Raw genomic sequence first — 19,312 nt, forward strand, 5'->3', positions numbered from 1 at the left:
AGAAGTCAGGGGGAGTTGCAGTGACGCGCCCGTGAGCTCCGCCGGCCCCCAGCTGTGCCTGAGTGACCGAGCCCCAGGCCGAGAGGCCGGGGGCACCCCACCTCCAAAGGGGCCCGAGCGAGCCCCAGGCCCCAGGCCCCGACAAGCGGCCGCCAAGGAGTGAGCCGGTGTGTACCCGGACGCCCACCCCCAGACACAAAGAACCACCAACACACCGACACCTGAGGGAGTCCGCCACCGGCAGGGGAAGTGGTGGTGGGTGGAGATAGGCCTCCAAACCTTGGAGGGCCTGAGGTGTCCCCAGAGAGGTGGCGTCTGATACCCAACCTGACATATAGACACAGACATACAGGCACACACAGACACAAACATCCATTCCCACCCTCATGCTCTCATATGCACTCACTCCACACTCAACCAACATGGAGACAGACATAAAGAGACGCTGTACACACGATCACACTCCCCAAGCGTACTCTACAAACCGGGTCTAGGTACCCTTGCCCCTGGAGGGGGGAATTGCACCCAGACCCAGGTGGTGTTACCCTTTTCCCTGCGGTGGGGAGAGGCAGACCACCCCGACTCCGCAGCAGCAGGGAGGCCCCACACCCCAGACCGCAGTCGGACGGCCAACTCCTCCTACTAGCCCTCCCGCTCCAGCAGGCCGCAGAGAATGGGGGTGGGAGAAGACTCCAAACCTCCCTCCACCCGCTCATTGTAGTGTTGATGCATATGTGTTCTAAGGTGCAATTAAAACCCAGGAGGGCATGGAACTACCTGCCAAGGAGCAGCAGGTAAGCGCATAGTCCCTCCTGCTAGCCCTCAATGACTAAGTGTATTTAAAATTGAGAGGTGGGCAACGACGTCAGGGGTGAGGTATACACCCTGATGGTAATTTGGACTCCGTGATTGTGCCCACCCCCAAGATCCTATATGTATGTGTAATGAGAGTGTGAATAATGTGAATGTCTAAGTTGTGGGATAAAATTGAGGCAGAGGCAGCCAGAAGGGGACAGGGGGGGGGGGGGGTAGCCTCCTCTGCACCCTGGTGACATACCCCCACTCCAAGGCCCTGCATGTGTGGGTGGTTGTGGAGGAGCGGGAAGAGGGAGGCAGCTGGAGATGGGGAGGGAAGGAAGGGAGGGGCAGGTAACCCCTCCCTGGGGCCAGCTCCCCCGCTGACCCCAGTAGGCACTCCCACCCTCCGCGACCCGCCAGGGAAGGGGGGCCCAGGCCCATCAGACCGGGGCCCAGTGCAGTAGCGCCCTCCGGCTCCACAGAGCCCTGGACAGTCCACCCAACCCCACCACAGAGAAAACTGCACCCACCCCACCATCCACACATCTTCCAGACTACATAAGACGGTAGACGCCCAGGCTGAGATCTTCCTCCACCTCTCCTGTATCTCCCCCTCCTGCAGAGAGTTCCTGAAGAGAAGAAAGCTCCTGCAAGATGTGACCATCCCCCCCACCAGTTGAAGAGCCCCCCAGGCGGCTCGACGCACCGGCGGCACCCTGCTCCAGGGCCGGGCCCCCATGCACCCACCCGCCCACAACCCCGGCAACACACCAACCAGGACCCAAGCCCCCGAGGCCCGGCCCGGGCCCCAGCCCAGAGACGGAGTGCCCCCAGAACCTCACGCCCATCCCGGACCCACCCAGGGGCAGCCAGGTTGCCAGGTCAGTAACCCACGTCCGTCAGCACAGACCCTCCCCTAGCCCCGCTGCACGCAGCCGCGAGGAAACAGTCACCTGAGAGCCAACAGAGCCCCCAACCGGACGTGACCGCTACCCCGGGTTGAGCCCCCCAAGGAAGATGCCTCCGGGGAACCCCCCGACGCCCTAAGCCTGTCCCTACCCCCTCACCAATCACAACAGTGAAGGCGGGACCAAACTATGACCCCCCACCCCCACTAGGTGATGGAGCTGATAAAAGGGGCCCAGAGCAATTGATCTAATGTGGTGGCAGAGGCTGTGTCAAGACTAATGTAATCTAATAGATAATTTCTATATTGGTTAGAATTAAGATTATTTTTATTTTTCCAGTTCATGAGGACTGTTTTCTTGGCTATGCATAGGGCAGTGAAGATCATATGGGCGATATTTGTTGCAGCTTTAGACATCAGATCTGTACATTTGCAGAAATCCTTCTCAGTAGATTTTATTGGCCCTTGCCTGAAGAAAATCTAGCATATATTTATGTTGCTGTAGTTAAGGAGCTCTGCAGCTGTCTATTCATGGCAGCTTGTCAATTTTCAAGTTTGCACACAAATCGCCAAAGGAAACTTCACTTCAACTATATAAAGACTTAAAGCCATTACACATTCAGCTGGTCTGATAAACAGAGATGAACTTAAAACTGCATACTGATTTCAATAATAGTGAGATGATGTGACACTATGTAACTTACTGTGTGTGCCATAGGTTAAATCAGATTAGAGGTACTAAAGTGAAGCTTAAAAAGGCTGCAGATCATCTGAGATAAATACAATTTGGGTTTTTTTTTTTATGTAACATATATAAATGTTCCTTACTTTACTTGTAATTATGAAACACCAAAAATTTAAAATGACAGGCTTCTTGAGGGCACTTCCCATCCACTTGTAGCCATTATTTACTTACTTTTAATATGACCCTGTCCTCAGTTTACCCAGATAATGTGGCATCAGAATTAAGTAAAAGTGTCAGAATGTCATATGGGGCTTGGTCACAGTCAAATGAGGGCTAGACTGAAAGCTAGCATTACGGGTCCCTCTAGGACTGGAAAAGTTCCATCCAAAGAAACAATCGGGCAGCCCAAAGTAATCACAGCATTAGAAGATGAACACCAAAACTTGCCATCTTTGGAGTACTCAACTGTCATTACTAAATTATTAGAGGAGTGCTCAGTACACATGGCTCAGACTATACAAATTTTTGAACTGTCTTGCTTTTGATCTTACCCACCATAACTTAAAGTTTCATGACTGTGTAACCAACTTTAAGGTATAAAGGTGAATTACAGCGCAATAATTACTTGGGCTCGTAATAAGACCCTGGCCAGAATCAGAAGACACCAAATTCGTATGGAGCCAAAGTATTGAGCAGCAATAATGACCTGGACACAATGTTAACTTTTGAGTAGCCACTCTTGTATTGTTACAAAGTATAACAGGTATTTGTCCAATTTGTACAGATAAAGTATAAAATAAAATAAATAGTGTGCACACTCAACAAAATAAAAGTACTCGTTGGGGCCCTTTAAGAATTTAGAGTTAAGCTGGCGATAGCCAACTTCAAAGGTCCTTGTGAATGTAACTGGAATGTATGAGTGTGTGGTGTGTATCTTCTTTGGGGTAGATCGTCCTCAAAGTGGTTGGCTCGCCATCTATCACAACCAGAATATCGTCCTGGTCCTTGGACTTTTCCGTCCTCTCCAAAAAACCTGACCTATAATCCAGGTCATAAAATGTACATTCTAATCAGTCTGTTTCAGATGCATTGTTTAAGGTTAAAATACAAAATCAAAATATTGCATCACCTCATATTCATTGCATCAACATCTTAAATCTTATCAAATCTCACAGTTCTGTTGTACAACATTCAATTTTCAAGCATATCAAATATGAGAACTAAACATCTAAGTTGCTCAAATATTTCTCTATTCATGTAAACATTAATTAAACAATACTTATGGTAAGTAACCATTGACACTCAAAATACAATACACCATAACAAATTCAGAACTATGTGCAAATAAGCAACAAAATATACATATGAGTTCAGTTCAGAGGCATTAAAGCAGTGTGCTTAATTTCTCCACGCTATAGGCCTATTCGTGAGAGAGAAATGCACTAAAAATTACCCTCTAGATTACTTTAAACTCACAGTGAACTGACAAAATTTAGCTTTAGAGCAGCTAAGAACATGTTGCTCACCGTTGCTCTGTTTCACAAAAGCCCAACACACACTGGCGTTGGAATTGCAGCAGCTCTCCGGATGAAAGGTGAGTGGTTAGCCTGTGAGACACCGAGCTAGCATTAGCATGATCGCGACGGTAAGTCTCTACAAGTTTTTTCCATCAGAATAACACTCGTCTTACCGACGTTGCCTCTCTCCTTCATCCAGCCACTCGACTCCGGACTTCCAGCAGGTAAGTAGGCTGGCTTTCCTTCCTCTCAATCCTGAGTTTTCCTCTCTTTTGTCTGTGGATTTCTCGGTTTGAGTAGCAGATGCCTCCACTCCTCTTGCTGAGATAAGAAAAACCCGGGACACCATGCACCTCCACCTCACTTCCTGGCTGACAGGGTCAATGCGGCCTGGGTAGGCTCTGATTGGTTGCTGAGCTAGGTGCCCTCACGTGGGGTGAACTGAGAGGTGCATTCAATGGTCATAGGAAATACGACGCTTGTTGATGTGGACAGTTAATATAAAGAGAATAAGTATGATATTTTTCATCTGGGCTACAACTGTATATTTGTGGCACTGTTGTGTTGAGAAACAGCGAGACAGACAGCGAGAGAAAAAGACACCTGCCAAAGTACTTCAAACCTCCCAGGTCCTCATCATAGTTTGATATCATCACACACAAACTCAAAAGGTGAAAACAATTCTGTCTACACTGTCGAGACTAGTACTAAAGAACTCAAGAAGTCTGCCTTGTAGCTATCTCGGAGGAGAAGTAGCAGTCGCAGTGACCTGACCTAAACCTTGCTGATAATTTTGTGTGCCACTTAAAATCTGAGCAAGTCAAGTATTCCTGACACCACGCAAAGCCCTTTAGAAAATTCTCACATCGTGCAGGGAAAGCTTTTGCACAGACCTTTGCAGAAGATGCAGCTTGAGCGCATGCTTTCATTAATAAAGGAAAAAGTATTCTGAAATCGCCTCCACAGATTTATTCAAACTGATAGGTTAATATTATAAAATGAAACATTCTGTATTAAATTAAAAAATAAAATTTAAGTATCATTTTGACTCTAAATTTCAGGCCTCATCATATCTAAGTGTGTTCTTAATTTTCCCCTTCAAGACTATATTCTACACTTTCTCTTTAACATTTTGAAGGGAATATTTGAGATTTGGTCCTTGACGAGTCAGACTTGGACTTGGTTCATCTACAGTCGGGTGGGGAAAAAAGCAAACCAGACACAATATAACTTCCTTTAATTTATTCTCTGGCTGTCGAAAGTGTAAAAAGAAGTCTCAAACAGCGTGAGCTTCGTTTTTCTCTAGCAGAAAGCAGAGCAGTTCATTAGCCTTATCTCAGTTAAATTTGCCCACATGGAACAGCATGGGGAAATCAAGCCTGGAATCCATTGGAGTTGGGCTTGGCAGGATTTGGTTGTTCATTAATTATGCTTTGTAATGAGCATTTCTGTGGAACATTATTATTACATTGGTGTGATAATGGCTGCTTATTTTACAGCAACACAAAAATATCCATCCCGGTCCTTTTCTAATGTCATTGGGTGGAACATTTAATCAAGCTGTCAGGGTATTGAAAATAAGTTTCCTTTTTCTCCTTGAAACATAGAGGCCTGGGGAATATCTATTAGGCCCCTAATTGATTGCAAACTCATGGCCTGAGTCACATCTCAATCTTTCCAGCTTCTTTCTCTTCACTCTGCTTTCCTCCAGCCTGGCTTGTTAGTGTGCACAGTGTCATAACATGCATGGCTGTGGCTGGTTTTGTGGAGGGTGAAGAGCAATAATTTAATCATTAGACTGGGAAGGTTTCAAACAGGAACTGTGAGTTCACAAGGACACCGTATATAAGGAGGTGTGGATGAATGTGCTTCTTTGAGAAGGATAAACAAATGTCGCTCACATTCGCTGAGAAATTACATTTAAATTCATGTATTTTATTTAACAGCAGTACAGTGGGTAGTACCGTTACCTGGGTGTGAACGTGAACCTGGGGCACTAAACTGTGGAGTGCTTTCCCCGCTGTAGTGGGCGTTTATTTCTGCAGGAGTTCATACATTATGTGACATGCATGTTAGGTGAAGTTAGTGGCTTCAAATCAGAAGTCTGTATGAATGCGAGGATGATGACTTGATGGGCATCTTGTCCTGGGTGTACTCTGCCTTGTGTCCAGTGTCAGCTGGGGCGGCCACCAGCCCTTCTAAGGACTGGTGAAGAGTTAGATGATATGAAAACTGCGTCAGTTAAAGTTGCATTTTTAATAGATGTTGCCCTGTGTGCATTTTGGTGATTAGCCAGACGTATTTTTTTCGTAAGTCTTTCAGGCATGATGGGAGAGAGAGATGAAGTGTAAGAGAGCCAAAGTAATGAAAGGCAGGGAGAGAGAAGGCTGCAGAGGGTGATGATGGAAGAAGGAGTGATGGGAGAGCGATGAAGGGCGTGAAAGCTGGACTTAAATAACAATAAAGGAAGCAAAAGCGACGATAATGACAAACAATTATTAATTTATTCGTTGCAAGTCATCACCCCACATAATATATAATTACAACTTGAGCTCTGAAAGACTTTTAATAACTGGCTGAACATAAATAATACACAGTATGCAAGTAAGCGCTTCTCACTTATACAGTAATAAACTCTTAATATCACTGGAATGTTTAATTAATTGTTGTATGTGTAATTGCCATAGTAAATGTGTCACTGTTTTGTATTGTCCTTATTAGCAGACCTTATGTTGATACAAGTATTATGAGTTCAATCTTAAATGTTTTGACTTCTATTCTGATTGGTTATATTTTCCTGGTTGTGTGGATGCATTATCCATCCGTTTCTGCTTATTTGCCTCATGAATTAAGAACTGAAATCGAAGTAGTTCCAATTGATTTTTTCAGATTTAAAACTGCACCTGATACTACGCACAAATTAACCAACAGAGCTGGAGAAGCAGAATATCTATTTTCTTTTTTTTCCCCTCTCTGACCTGCTGCTGAGCCCACAGTTTCTACTCTGCAGGCTTAATTTTTAGCACCAAATGGAAGGAAAATTCATTTTCTTCCAAACAATGTCTTTTTTTCGAAGTTGACAGACTTACAATTTGTGATCTGTAGGCATTTGAATTAGAGGAGTGCTATTTAACTACCCGTAGAGATCATTTATAATTCGATCGAGGATTCTTAGAGACCGCAACCCATGACACACAATTTTAACACGAAGGACCCCCACAAAAAACGGAAAAACACTGATCAACTTCTTAGGGTACTCTGGGTTATTAAACTAGGTCGAGTTGAGTTACAGTTTGGATAAGCTGTTTTGCAAGAGAAGTGCCAAGCCCATTTCAGAGAACTTATGACAGCTGGTTACAGTCAGCCACACAGAAAGCCATCACCATGGTTACCGACTACTGCTTAACTGACTCAAAGTGACAGAGTGATGACATACGATGCATCTGAATTTCATCATCCGATTGGTTGATTTGAATCTCTGCTCGCTCTCTCTTAATTTGTTGTTTTAGGATATTATAAGTCTCAGTTCTATTTAGCCTTTATTGTGTGTGTACGTTTCATCTGTATTTCAGTAATGAGTTTTAGTTTTTGCATCATCTTGGGGTTTTTTTGTGTTTTTTAGTAGCAGTACTGGTCTCCTTAGTGCTTCTTTTTTGCCTGTCTTTGTCTTGTTGCATTCATGATTTAGCTACTTGATGGCCTGTTTAACTTTAAAGGTTAGTTTTCTTTCATGTCCTGTGTTAGTTTTGCTGCCCTCTCCTCCCTTATTCTTTTTATTCCTATCAATTGTATACGCCTGTGTCTCATTCCCTTCCTATTTCCTAATCATGTATTGCCTTTGTTATGCCATCTGTACTGTAACAAATTGCTGTATGAATTCTAACGTGATTTTACAGTAAGCAGGCTGTCTTTCAAAAGTACTGTTGTGGTGGACCACTAGAGGGCTCCACTCACACCCAGTGTATAGGAAGTGTGTTCCTGTGTTTTGTGGAGCGATATGCGCAGTTGATGTTGGAGACGAATAAAGAAGGAGTGAGAACTGAGAGCTCTGTGTCGTTGATGCTTACCTCCACATTGGTGACCCCTGACTCGAGCATGCAACGGGCCGTAGATAACGCAGACTCCCCTATGGATGCATCAGCGGCCGCCGGACCTCCGCCTCCTGTTGCAGCTACGTTCGCTGTGGCGCTGAAACTGCCAGACTTTTGGCTCCATGACCCCCCATCATGGTTTGTACACGTGGAGGCTCAGTTCGCCCTTCGCGGCATCTCGGCTGACGACACGAAGTATCACCATGTGGTGGCCTCGCTCGACCCGCTGGCCACCCGTCGCGCGATGGCGCTTCTCCGGGACCCACCCGCCCAAGGGAACTACGCCGCCCTCAAAGAGCTGCTTCTTCGGCGCTATGCCCTCACCGACGCCTCTGACGTGGCAGTGGGTGGGGTGTTGGAACAGCGGGTTTCAGGTCTCTGGCAACCGCTTGCCTTTTTCAGTCGTACGCTCCGGGATGCTGAACGCAAGTACAGTGTTTTTGACAGGGAGTTGCTGGCCCTGCATCTCGCGACACGACATTTTCGTTTTTTCCTCGAGGGTCGCAACTTTACTGCGTACATTGACCACAAACCTTTGACGTTTGCGATGTCCAAGGTCTCTGACCCATGGAGCGCACGCCAGCAGCGCCAGTTGGCGGCCATTTCAGAGTTTACCACAGACATTCAGCATGTGGCTGGTAAGTCCAATCACGTCGCTGACTGTCTCTCACGTGTGTTGGTTTCTCCGGTGTATGTCGGCATCGACTACGCTGCCATGGCCGCCGAGCAACGTGCTGACCCGGACGTCCTTGCCCTTCAGTCAACAAAAACGGGCCTCGTGCTGGAGGACACCCCGGTGTGGGATGGCGGTCCGCACCTTCTTTGCGACGTTTCCACCGGCCGCCCCCGCCCGGTGGTTCCCCTTTTGTGGCGTCGTCGTGTTTTTGACTCGGTGCATGCCCTCTCTCATCCCGGCGTCCGGGCCTCGGTCAAGCTGGTCAGCGCCAGGTTTGTTTGGCCGGGCCTTCACAAGCTGGTGAAAGAATGGGCGGCAGTTTGTATCCCATGCCAACGCTCGAAAATCCACCGGCACACACAGGCACCCCTCGAACCTTTCCGTGTCCCGGGTAGGCGTTTCGATCATGTTCATGTGGACCTGGTTGGTTCCTTGCCGCAGTCACAGGGTTTCACGCACCTTTTGACTGTGGTGGACCGCACAACCAGGTGGCCGGAGGCGGTACCCCTGGCGTCCACGGCAGCGGCGACGGTGGCCAGGGCATTTTTGTCAACGTGGGTTTCACGTTTCGGCCCCCCTGCTGACATTACCTCGGACAGGGGCCCCCAGTTTGTTTCCGAGCTTTGGTCTGCTATGGCTGACGGCCTGGAAGTCAAGGTCCACCGCACCACAGCATACCACCCGCAAGCTAATGGGATGTGCGAACGGTTTCACCGGTCACTTAAGGCCGCGCTCCGGGCTTCCTTAACAAGTGGCGACTGGGTCGACCGTCTTCCGTGGGTTTTGCTGGGATTGCGTAGCGCGGTTAAAGAAGACCTCGGGGTTTTCCCGGCTGAACTGGTCCTCGGCCAGCCTCTCCGGGTCCCCGGGGAATTCTTACCTGAGAGCCCTCCCCCATGTTTCGATACCTCTTTGTTGCCTTTTCGCCCCCCAAGAGACTCATTTCCTGTTCCTGGTCCTGTGCACCACTGCCTGCCTGACACTTTTGTTCCGAGTTCGTTGGACTCTGCTCATTTCGTTTTCGTCAGGCACGATGCCCATAGGACTCTGCTGCGTCCACCATATGACGGGCCATACAGGGTTCTTAAACCAGGCAACAAACATTTCATTTTGGACTTTGGCGGTCGGCAGGAAGTTGTCTCTGTTGACAGACTTAAGCCTGCACATGTTATGCAAGAGGATCAGGTGGTCCCGGCCCAGGCCCCTCGCCGCGGCCGCCCACCTGCCACCGGGCTGATGGATTCTGTTTTTTCCCCCAGGAGCGACCCAAAATCAACGGAGTCCGAGTCGTCTGTAGCTTTTTCTGACCGTCAGTGCCAGCCTCGCTCCCGGGCTGGGTTGCCCTCTGTCAGTTCCCCACCCCCCCAGTTCAGCCATTCCGGCCGTTTGCTTAAGCCCCGGGTCCTGGACTAGTTCTGCTAGGTGTTCGGGGGGGGGGCATGTGTGGTGGACCACTAGAGGGCTCCACTCACACCCAGTGTATAGGAAGTGTGTTCCTGTGTTTTATGGCGCGATATGCGCAGTTGATGTTGGAGACGAATAAAGGAGTGAGAACTGAGAGCTCTGTGTCGTTGATGCTTACCTCCACACTGTCATATGCTGTAAATAACAATGCATTCTGGGAGCTTGTGGCAGTTTAGTTAATATAGAGCCTATAATACAAATTTTAAATTTACAAATGCATAATGGGTTTCTAACAGTCCTGAGAATTTTCAGCAGTGAGTGAAAGGTTTTCTAGTGGTTGTAAGTTTAAATTTTTTAGTCTTTATGTTTAGAAACTTTAAATTTGGCATTAAAAGCAACGTTAAACATATATCACTGCTTATCATCTGCTAGCAAGGTTAAGGTTAGCTTGATTGTTGCTAATGCAATCATTAGTGAACACTGAGGAGCTTTTGGCACTGATACATAAGGTAAGCTTTCGGTATGGATCAACATTTTGCCATTTGTGTACATAGTTTATGGTTGTACTAAAATAACGTGATGTGCTGAAAAGAATATCAAACCTTTTGTCACTATATTTATTTTAGCAGCAGTTTTTTAAAAAAAGTACATAAATTACAGTCTGGTCACTGTACAATTTAAAAGTAAAGTGCTGGAGAGCCCGCTGCCAGTATTTTACTGTCAAACCCACAAGTTTTATCTTAAAGTTTGTATTGTTGAGTAATGTTCTGATGGCTTTTGGTTTTCTGTTTGGATGTGGTTTCAGAGGTAGAGTGGGTTCTCCACCAATCATCTGTGGTGCAATCCCTGGCTCTTCCACTTTGGATGCTGAAGTGTTCTTGGGCAAAATAGTGAACCCATAATGGCACCCATCAGAGTGACTGTGCGTGTGACATTTAAAAAAGTGCTTAAAGGCATAGGATAAAGCACTGTGTGAATGTAGCTTGTAGTAAAAAGCTCTTTGAGTGCACAGAATACAAAAGGTGCTATATACTGTGAGCACAAGTACATTTACTATTCCCTTTTTGGAGCTTTTTGTATTTTTGTTGAAATTTTTCTTGCCTTGTACTCCTATTAGGTCCTCAACTCCTCACCTGTACTCACATAACTAATGTAGCTCCTAAAATTGCCTTTCAGATTTTCTACAATGCTAAATATAAACAAAAATCTAAATATCAGAATCAGAATCAGAATCAGAATGGGTTTATTGCCAGATGTTGAGGTTTACAACATTAGGAAATTGCTGCGGTGCTTCAGTGCAGACAATAAGAATTAAAGTGCTATGTAGAAAGAAAGATATGTGCATGAGATATACATGAGATATATACATGAGAATAAGAATTATGAGTGCTACGTAGAAAGATATATACATGAGTGCAGGTGGTGATCAGTGCCAAACATGAAATGATGCAGTGACACAGCGTAGGGTCATGTGTTAGTGGCGGGGACAGTCATGTGGTTATTGTTCATGTGTCCAACAGCAGAGGGGAAGAAACTGTTCTTGTGGCGAGAGGTTCTGGTGCGAATGGACCGGAGCCTCCTGCCTGAGGGGAGCAGGTCAAACAGACTGTGTCCAGGGTGAGAAGGGTCAGCTGAGATCCGGGCTGCACGCCGCAGTGTCCTGGAGGTGTACAGGTCCTGCAGAGATGGGAGTCTGCAGCCAATCACCTTCTCAGCAGAGCGCACAACACGCTGCAGTCTCTGTTTGTCCCTGATAGTGGCTCCAGCGTACCACACGGTGATGGAGGAGGTGAGGATGGACTCGATGATTGCAGTGTAGAATTGCATCATCGTCCGTGTTGGCAGGTTGAATTTCTTCAGCTGCCTCAGGAAGTACATCCTCTGCTGGGCTTTCTTGATGACGGAGGTGATGGTGGGCTCCCACTTCAGGTCCTGGGTGATGGTGGTACCCAGGAAGCGGAATGAGTCCACAGAGGTGATGGGGGTGTCAGTCAGGATGATGGGGGGGAGTGGGGCTGTGTGCTTCCTGAAGTCCACAATAATCTCCACTGTCTTCTGGGCATTCAGCACCAGGTTGTTGTGGCTGCACCAAGACACCAGACGTTCAACCTCCCTCCTGTAGGCAGACTCGTCCCCGTCCGAGATGAGCCCAATGACGGTGGTGTCATCTGCGAACTTGATTAGCTTGACAGACTGGTGGGTGGAGGTGCAGCAGTTGGTGTACAGGGAGAAGAGCAGAGGAGAAAGAACACAGCCCTGAGGGGAGCCGGTGCTGATGGTCCGGGAGTCCGAGACATTCTTTCCCAGCCTCACGTGCTGCTTCCTGTCCGTCAGGAAGTCAGTGATCCACCGGCAGATGGGATCAGGCACATTCATCTGGGAAAGCTTGCCTCGGAGATGGTCTGGAAGGATGGTGTTGAAGGCAGAGCTGAAGTCCACAAACAGGATCCTGGCGTAGGTTCCTGGGGAGTCCAGATGCTGCAGGATGAAGTGAAGGGCCATGTTGATGGCGTCGTCTACAGACCTGTTGGCTCTATATGCAAACTGCAGGGGGTCCAGGAGGGGGGCCGTGAGGGTCTTGAGATGGGAGAGAACTAGGCGCTCAAATGACTTCATGACCACAGATGTCAGAGCCACGGGTCTGTAGTCATTTAGTCCAGTGATCCTAGGTTTCTTGGGGACAGGGATTATGGTAGAGGACTTGAAGCAGGCAGGCACATGACATGCCTGCAGTGAGGAGTTGAAGATGCCAGAAAACACTGGGGCCAGCTCGTTTGCACAGTGTCTGAGGGTGGCAGGAGACACACCGTCTGGGCCGGGAGCTTTCTGAGCATTCAGACTCCTAAACTGCTTCCTCACATCTGCTTCATGAATATGAAGAGTTGTGGTCGGAGGAGGTGGTGTGAAATCCTCTTTTGTGTGGGGTGAGGGGGCGGGTGTTGCAGGTGAACAGTTTGAAGGTGGTGATGGCTCTATGGAGGGGGGAGAGGTGGGGGAATGAGTGTCCAAAGTGCCTCTATTGTTGGGGTCGTTGGAGGTGTGAAGGCTGCCTGATGGCTCGTCAAATATGTTTGACAGGCAAAAAGCTCACAGCTGTCACTAAATGCTGCTAAATTCCTGATTGATGCACAAGAACTGCATGTCATTGTTTTTCATCATCTGAGCCCTGTCCAAGACAAACTCATGAGAAAAGCACAGAATCACAGGTTATGAAAAAAATACATCTTGATGCAGGACGCCATCAGTCACAGTAATAAGCTGCTTTAAAGAAAAAAAAAAGACTTTCAGGACCTTTTCGCTTTGGTGCACAAGAATTCAGCTAAAAATCACTGTTATCTTCTTTCTTCTTGCAGTAAGCAAGAAGCCAGCAAGTTATTTCTTGTCAGGAGCCAAGAAATAACTATAAAGGTGGTGCATTGTCAGAGAAAGAAACACATATTTCAAGCAATTAATAGACAAACAAAGTGATAGACATTAAAAATGCTCTGTCGTGCAGACAGGAAATGTCAGTGATTTACTAGAATTCATCTGCGGCGGAATGCGTCGCGGTTTTCATTTTCAGCCTGGACAGGCAGCCTGCTGATCTGTAGGTGGATTCCTCTGTAAAATTTATATTTGTCATAGTCTTTCACAGCTGAGCTGATGTCACAGTCAATGGTGTCAGTTAAGTTTTTATTTCCGGTACAACGGCTCAGTGTTTACCATCTCAATCTTTTCTTGGTCATTTACACCAAATCGGGCGATGAAGAAATTCACTTTGCAGAAGTACTGCAGGTTTGAATCCAAAGTTTATGCTAAATATTTTTATTATGCACATATGGTTTGGCGTTTTTCTTTGTAATATTTCAGAACTAAGGGTGTCTGAAGATGGGGTTTTTTTATTATGTAACTTTACAGAGCCACAAGACTTGGGGACATCCTACCCAGACTACCTAACTTGAATAATGCTCACAGGAAAAAATTTAAAATTTAAGCTCTTCCACCCCTTTGTGTTTTCAGTACAGGAGCAAAATATAGAATAGGAACACAGGAGATCGTGCAAAATTCTCACTATTTACTTCCTTCAGGCCAATTTCATTTGTTTCATCTGATCTGATCTAATCAGGATGATTTGGCTCACGCATTATGGCTCTTTGTGGGCACAAAATCTCTTCCGCTGAAAGGCTGTGTGTAGAAGTGTACCTCGCTCAGGTCAGAAACCCAGCTCCAGGCGATAGGAGCAAGGCCAGTCAGTGATGCAGAGCAGCAGGAGTTCTGCTGCAAAATGGTAGAGGTGCGTGCACTCTGCTGATGATGCAGACATGGCTCACCAGGGGACTGATCCACGAGCCGAGTTCCTCCCTGGCTGTGATGAGGAAACTTGGGGACAGACAGTTCTGCTAATCAGTCAAGGAACAGATGTTGAAAATGAACCGACATGTTTAACTCCATCCGGAAAGTCCTTTTACAGATTCCCTAATGTGGAGACATGTTTCTTGCCATTCTGTTGTCTTACTGTTGTCTTTAATTAACTGGCTGAGTAAACCTGCAGGGAAGAGTTTTCTGGCTTTGGCATGGCAGATCTAGCTCCAGACCTTTGGAGCTCCATACTGATTGGTACTTTTGCAATTCTCCATCTCTCTGCTTATCTCCAAGGGCCAGAACTATAGACACCTTGTTTTGACTGTATCTTGGGACGATGAATGCAATTACTGGTGTGAGAAGGCCTCATGCTTATCCACATAAGCTGAAAGAGAAAGCAGCCAACTAATTAAAAGACATTTTATAATTGAAAAAAAACTTATTTCACCAATTTTCCTATAACAATAAATGGTAAGAAACCACTTGAAAACAAACACCATAATTACAGCTATGAATAGTTATCTACTAGAAGTTTACATCATGCAGAACACAGGATACCCATCAATACTATCAATCAAATAAAGTAGAGAGAACAGAAACAACAGTCTAAAATGTTTCAATCAGGACCAATAGAGTATATCTGACAGCATGGGTCTAGACTGGGACCTACTGCCTTTCTCAAAGGCTAAGGTAGGAAAAATAGCAGCAAGACCCCAGAGTAGAAAAAAATAGATTCCGACAAAAGAAAAGAGGAACAGCAATGGAGGGGTAGGTTACAATGCGGCTTGAACCTTAAAACAGCAACTGCAAGCGGACTAAGGACACCTAAATATCGTTCCCAATGTGAAAATCACCCATTAAGCTATATACAAACTGAAAGTGATTTGCAGAAATGTGGCAACTGGAAACCAGATCAAGTGAATGAACTTTAATTCAATTCAGTTTTTTAATATAGTGCCAAATTACAACAACATACAGTATTGTACAGTAAAGACCCTACAATAATAGAGAGAAATCCCCAAAATTAAACAACCACTTTTAAGCAAGCACTTGGTGACAGTTGAAAGGAAGAACTACCAGTAGGGAGGATGGCTGCTCCTCCCTCAGTAGCACCAGGCTCAGGGAGGAGCAGCCATCTCCTGTGATCAGCTGAATGTGAGGAAGACAGGATAAAAAACACACTGTGGAAGAGAGCCAACCATGAGTAAAATACCCGCTGGCAACCAGATGTGGTTAGGATCTATGATAGATTGACAAGCAACTGAAGGGATTACCAGTGGGAGTAAAGAATACCTTTAATTATAAGATAAGATAAGGAACTTTATTGTCATTGTAGTTAGGGCTGTGCGATATGACCAAAATCTCATATCCCGATATAAGAATTCTATCATCGATAACGATATAAATCACAAAAAGGTAACATTTTCTGTAAATTCTGTGAATCTCGGGCAGCTCGTCTTGCGGGAAGTGTTTCCAGCTGCGCGTCATGTAGCTGGAGTCCAGTGTTTTAACCGATGCATGAAACGATACATTTTTAGACATAAGTTGTAAAGGCCGCTGTTTTCTTTGTGAGCATTCATTACACAGCGTGCTGCGGGGAAAAGCCTGTTCTAACGTTTGAGTCTAAGGTTTATTTTTTAGCACCTGGCAGCTCTTTTTTACTTCTCATAATAATCTGCTCTTTCACGTGATTCAGTTTATTTTGAAAAGTCTCAACAGGATCTTGAGCTTTATTGTGAAAGGTTTATGTGGAACAGAAACAAGCGGACACGTGATGCTGTTACCATATAAAAACAGGCGCTTGTCCGTCTGTAGTGTGGTTATATAAAATATAAGAGAAAGAGAGAACTTTAAGAAATTAATAGAGCCACTACAGTGACCATCAAAACGATGAAAAAATATTGCCGTAAACAGTTTATTTTGGGACACCATGAAACAAATGATAGCCTAAAATGAAACGATAGACGTTTTTATATTGTCATCCGATATATATCGTTATATCGAACAGCCCTAATTGTAGTTATACAACAAAATTTGTTTGGTAGCTCACAGAGGCCAGCAGCAATAAAACAAGAAGCAGCATAGTAACATAAAAACCATAGTAAATGTAGTAAAAGTATAAAATATAAAGTATAATTGACATATGACCCGGTAGTAAGTACGTCAGAGTGTCACCTTCCTAACCAAAGCCCAAAATGTCAGAAATCAACCAGCTGTCAGCCTCAAAGCAATGCATGATGAGCAATTCACTTCCAGTGTGGGCAGCTGTAGACAGCACTGACTGTGTGCTGAGGTGGGTTTTGTGGCTTGCCTGAATTAACGCAATAATCTGTTTCTGAAGACATTTTCTGTTCACTTGTATGAAGTCAAAGTTAACGTTGTGCAACTTTGGTTCAACTTGTGCTCACATATGAAATCCATGCTGTGTTGAAAATAAACAGTAGACTTCACAATTGTCCACCACTAGCTACACTTGACCACTGATAAGAAAGCTCTATTGATTTCAAGCTGTTTTCTTGTAAGGAATTTAAAACCTAGCTGCCTCTTCACCATTTTTTCCAGATTAATAAAAATTGTGTTTTTGGTTAGGATGCAAGGTCAAGTGTCCAACAAGGTCTTATCTTAGTAAAATGATTTGACTGTTTTTAGAGTGAAGCCTTATTGGCTGCTAGCAGTATATCAAATAAAACCATTGCTGTGTATTTACTTGCACAAATACTCTGCGTATTTAAGTTTTCACCTTTGTTCGATCAAATCCATATTGAATTTTGAAGAATTTGCCCTTTACTTCAAATAAATTCAAAGAAAACCTTGAAGGGCTTTTTAGATTTATCTTGTTTGAAAAGATCCGACGCATTTCCACAATAGCCCACTGAAGAAACATTTTGAGCATAAAGAATAAAAAAGATTCAATTCAGGACTGTTTTTTGTTTGGAAGTGCATTACTTGCCCTACTAGTAGAGTTATTTATATGCTTAAAGACCCCTGTGGTTGTAGATCGTGTATGTGGGAGAACAAAACAAGGCAAAAAGTAAAACTTTAGATCCCAGAACAGAAAGTGCAGAGAAAACGAGCCCAACTTCACATTTTCTGGAACAGAGACACACATTTATTTCCTGGCTGACAATAAATTCCCAAATGCAAATTGGCAATCTGGGTGCATTACTTTGGAAAAGCAAAGTCTTTTTGGATGACTTAATAATTACATTCGCATTTATAAACCGATTTTTGCTCGTGATCGGTGTGCACATATCGGCTTGATGAAATATGTGTTAAAGAGTTACAGAGTTTAGAGATAGTGGAAATTTATTGGACACATTTTGCCAGATTCTCACAGAATCTTCTGATCTTACATGAAATGCAGCAAGAATCAGAAAGCATGTGTGCGAAACTGACTGCAAGAATCGGTGCTTGATATGAGTGACAAGGCTGATTATTTCATGTTTACCGACTCCTCATTACGTTTGTTTACTCTGATGAAGGCATGAGCTGAAATATTGAGTGCTGTTTTTCGCTGCTGTTTAAAACAAGGTTATTTAAAAAGAAAAAAATATACAGTGGCATATTTTTTTCTGTACACAACCTCTGTACACAACAACAATGGGCTTGAAATGAGGCAATCAAAATGTGACCAGCTATAATTCAAGGGGTTTGAATAATGGGTTATCTATTTGGAAAATACAGACACTTTCCCCTGATTTTTACAATCTCAAAAGACAGTCGTGGTCAGATGTCCGGGGATTCTTTGCCATTTCCTAAATAGATTAAGGAAACAAAAAGTCAGGAGTTGACTTCCAAGTGCTGAATTTGCATTTAGTAGCTGCTCACGGGATCTTTCAGTATGTGGCCCCGAGTGACGTTAAAGAGCATCATTACAGTTAAAAAATAAAAATATAAAATGAACAGTAGCACCACAAAGGCCTTGAAGAGCACAGAAATAACCCTGAAATACATAGTTGCGGAATTATTTTTGTGGTAAGGAAAAGAAAAAGCCTTCACCATATCTAGCCAGTCTAATGCTCGCCAGGAGTTATGACTGCTCAAGTCTACAATCAAGATGGCTTCAGGAGTGTAAAGCTGAGGGCAATGCTTCAAGATGCACTAAGATTAGAAAGCTTGCTCAGTTTGAGACCAAGAATAATTGCACACAAAATTTCTTTAAGCTGCTAAGCATGATTGTGCAGTGGTGGTTAGCACCATCGCCTGACAGCAAGAGGGTCCAGCGTTTGAATCTACTAGTGCATGTTCTGCCTGTGCTTGCATGGGTTCTGCTCAGGTACTCCTCCCCAAGTCTAAAGACATGCATGTTAGGTTAAATAGTGATTCTAAGTTAGTTCTCTATGTGTTATCCCTGCGATAGAAAAACTTGCCCAAGGTCTGTTTTCACCCCATGACAGCGGGTGTAGGCTGCAGCCCCCCTGGAACCCTGAATTGGATAACCAGAAAAAGATGGATGGATTCCCTCAAACTAGGCCTTGTGAATGAAATTAATCACAGATTAACTGATGGTTATTAGGCAAAATAATAATAGTAATAACAATAATAATAATAATAAATTTAAAAAAGCAGCACGGTGGCACGGTGGTTAGCACTGTTGCCGCACAGCAAGAAGGTCCTGAGTTCAATTCCACCATCAGGCCGGGGTCTTTCTGTGTGGAGTTTGCATGTTCTCCCCGTGTTTGCGTGGGTTCTCTCCGGGTACTCCGGCTTCCTCCCACCGTCCAAAGACATGCAGCTTGTGGGGATAGGTTAATTGGATAATCCAAAATTGTCACTAGGTGTGAATGTGCGAGTGAATGTGAGTGTGAATGGTTGTCTGTCCCTATGTGTTAGCCCTGCGACAGACTGGCGACCTATCCAGGGTGTACCCTGCCTCTCGCCCTATGACAGCTG

At 45.0% G+C, this 19,312-nt stretch overlaps 1 long non-coding RNA gene across 1 annotated transcript; it reads right to left on the bottom strand.

Moving 5' to 3' along the window:
• Nucleotides 1-3,108: 3,108 nt before the first annotated feature.
• LOC309713454 lies at nt 3,109-4,449 on the bottom strand. The gene is made up of 3 exons (XR_014278586.1): nt 4,081-4,449; nt 3,917-3,997; nt 3,109-3,428 (listed from the first exon to the last, which is right to left on the bottom strand). It is a non-coding gene; the product is annotated as an uncharacterized lncRNA (long non-coding RNA).
• Nucleotides 4,450-19,312: the final 14,863 nt, after the last annotated feature.

This window comes from Aulonocara stuartgranti (assembly GCF_965226115.1).
Source record: "Aulonocara stuartgranti genome assembly, chromosome: 8".
NCBI classification, from domain to species: domain Eukaryota; kingdom Metazoa; phylum Chordata; class Actinopteri; order Cichliformes; family Cichlidae; genus Aulonocara; species Aulonocara stuartgranti.